Source organism: Sinocyclocheilus anshuiensis, unplaced genomic scaffold (assembly GCF_001515605.1).
Source record: "Sinocyclocheilus anshuiensis isolate Anshui unplaced genomic scaffold, SAMN03320099.WGS_v1.1 scaffold682, whole genome shotgun sequence".
Lineage (NCBI taxonomy): Eukaryota > Metazoa > Chordata > Actinopteri > Cypriniformes > Cyprinidae > Sinocyclocheilus > Sinocyclocheilus anshuiensis.
The window spans coordinates 268,999-272,278 of record NW_015547682.1 but is presented as its reverse complement, the minus strand read 5'-3'; positions in this window follow the sequence as shown (position 1 = coordinate 272,278).

Below are 3,280 nucleotides of genomic sequence, written 5' to 3'. Positions count from 1 at the left end.
ATGCGTTACGTTACTTTTTAAATCTGGGCAGGGCTTGCTTGTTTGTTTTTAATATAAAAAAGTTCTTCTTTTACAAACGTAAAAGCGCTTTCACACCAAAAGTGAAATGAATCCGGCTCAGGCTGAAGGAAATGTAAATTCTCGTCTGTACAGTAGAGGGCGCAGCTCAAACTAATCACAGGAGAAGAAAGTTCAACTCTATTCAGCAGTAACTCAAATTAAACACTAATGTGTCATTGCTGCTTATTAGTATGATTGAAGTGAATCATCGAAGGTCGGTAGCAAAGACATTGGTTAATAGAATGGGATTAAATACATAAATGATATTTCTCTTATTTAACGTATTTAATTATTGCAGGTTTGTATAATATTCTGAGTTTGTATTTGACTTGATTATGTAACTCGCGTTACTTGTAATGCGTTACCCACAGCACTGCTCGTAAGTGTAATTCATGTATTGTGAAACTGCAGCTTCATGCTAACCCAAAATAAATAAAATCTGCATGCTTCTGACTTCCATGTTTCCGCGCTTACACTTGTGGCACGTTGTTTTTGCCAAAAGACGGTCAAAAGTACCGCAAGCCTGTGAACAGAGATTTTCTCTCTGAGTTTTGCAAGCTTGAGGGGGAGGGCGGGGCCACGTTCTTCTTGTAGCCAATCAAATGAGCTTCTCGCTGACTCTCCATTACACACAACGCTCTGCACTTACTCCTGATTTCTGTCACCATGGCAACACCAGAGCTGTCACTCAATACATGGAAACAAAGTAACTGCTGGTACTGATTTCAAAAAGTAACTCAGATATTTCCTTCTTAATTAAAAAGTAATGCGTTACTTTACTAGTTACTTTAAAAAAGTAATCTGATTATGTAACTCGCGTTACTTGTAATGCGTTACCCACAGCACTGCTCGTAAGTGTAATTCATGTATTGTGAAACTGCATACTTTCCTGTGACTGATCAAGCTATTATATGAAGCAAGAATGAGTAACAAAATGCTTTCTTTGTGTCCAGATTTGACTAATGCAAACACTTTGATAAATATGTCTTTAATAATGTCTAAATATAACTAATTATGTGGGAATCCGAGGTTCCCAGCCACTATAGGAACACAGTCATGTTTATATGTTTACATAGAGAGAGCTAAACAGCCATCTAGTGGTCACACGATAGTATTACAGATGATAAATGCTGAATAAGTTACAGATACATATTTTAGTAATATTTTGTAAAATCCCCTTAAATTACAGCGTGTTAAATAAAAAATTATTACTGTTGGTTCAATTATTATTGAACCAAATTTGTGTTTAAAAATGGATCAGTAGACAGGTTATGCATGTATTAGGCTAGTGCAGATACTAGACCTTCTTTAAGTATCATCAAAATTACAATATAATATTACAATAAACTAATATATAATATAGCCTGTTGAGGAGGAGAAGGAAACAACACAGCTCGAAACATGAAGTACACTTACGAGCAGTGCTGGGGTAACGCATTACAAGTAACGCGAGTTACGTAATCAGATTACTTTTTAAGTAACTAGTAAAGTAACGCATTACTTTTAAAAGTAACTTTCCCCAACACTGATTACAAGTAACAGTAAAATGCTGCAAATAATTTTTTCTTGCGCTTGAAACGCGGTTTACACCTTTACAAAGCTTCTGTTGCGCGTGCAGATTTAATTTACGCTTACAGTCTTATGTACACTTCCACAACTCTTACCCTGCGTATGCTAATCTTATTGACGTCATTCTACCTTCATAATTTACTCGTTATTTTTTAAGAAGTGCAGCTGAAGACTTCACCTGAGATCGTCCATGATTCGGCGGGAAACACTAATGACGGAGCCGCAGGGTTGCCAGGTTTCACATCAAAACATAAGCAATTGCGTTTCGAGGGTCCCCTGTTAAAAATCGCGTTCCGAGGAGTAAAACACACGTTTTTTGGCGGGGTTCCTCTGATGAAATGTGCATTGCAGGGGATAAATATCAGGTTATTGGGGTCGCTTCAACCCGCGGGAATAGAGTTAAAGTAGCCCGGATCCGCGGGAAAACCGTGGACTTGGCAACACTAAACGGAGCGTTCGTTATTTTAGTCTCATTGAAATACTGTTATAGTTTTTATATATATTTTTTTATTGATTAAGTGGTTATTTTATATATTTTCTCATTTCAATTTAGTTTAAGTTTTTGTAATTTTGTTGTTTTTGGGCCTTTTTATTAGATAATTTTTTTCATACGTCTAGTTTTTATTCATCTTCATCTCAGTTTTAGTTATTTTAGTATATCATATTGAAATAAATTAAACATTTTGCCTTGGCAACTAGCTGGAATAAGTTCTTTTTTACTTTCAGGTAAAGTTTATTTTAAATGATTTCATTTTTTTTTTATGGTTTTAGTTAACCCTGGTGTGTGAGTGAGTGAGTGTGTGGGAGTGTGAGTGTGAGTGAGTGAGTGAGTGTGTGGGAGTGTGAGTGTGAGTGAGTGAGTGAGTGTGTGGGAGTGTGAGTGTGAGTGAGTGAGTGAGTGTGTGGGAGTGTGAGTGTGAGTGAGTGAGTGAGTGTGTGGGAGTGTGAGTGTGAGTGAGTGAGTGAGTGTGTGGGAGTGTGAGTGTGAGTGAGTGAGTGAGTGTGTGGGAGTGTGAGTGTGAGTGAGTGAGTGAGTGTGTGGGAGTGTGAGTGTGAGTGAGTGAGTGAGTGTGTGGGAGTGTGAGTGTGAGTGAGTGAGTGAGTGTGTGGGAGTGTGAGTGTGAGTGAGTGAGTGAGTGTGTGGGAGTGTGAGTGTGAGTGAGTGAGTGAGTGTGTGGGAGTGTGAGTGTGAGTGAGTGAGTGAGTGTGTGGGAGTGTGAGTGTGAGTGAGTGAGTGAGTGTGTGGGAGTGTGAGTGTGAGTGAGTGAGTGAGTGTGTGGGAGTGTGAGTGTGAGTGAGTGAGTGAGTGTGTGGGAGTGTGAGTGTGAGTGAGTGAGTGAGTGTGTGGGAGTGTGAGTGTGAGTGAGTGAGTGAGTGTGTGGGAGTGTGAGTGTGAGTGAGTGAGTGAGTGTGTGGGAGTGTGAGTGTGAGTGAGTGAGTGAGTGTGTGGGAGTGTGAGTGTGAGTGAGTGAGTGAGTGTGTGTGAGTGTGAGTGTGAGAGAGTGTGTGTGTGTGTGTGCGAGTGTGTGAGTGTGTGTGTGTGTGTGAGTGTGTGTGCGCGCGTGTGTGCGCGTGTGTGCGTGTGTGTGAGTGTGACCGAGTGAGTGTGTGTGTGTGTGTGTGTGTGTGTGTGTGTGTGTGTGTGTGTGAG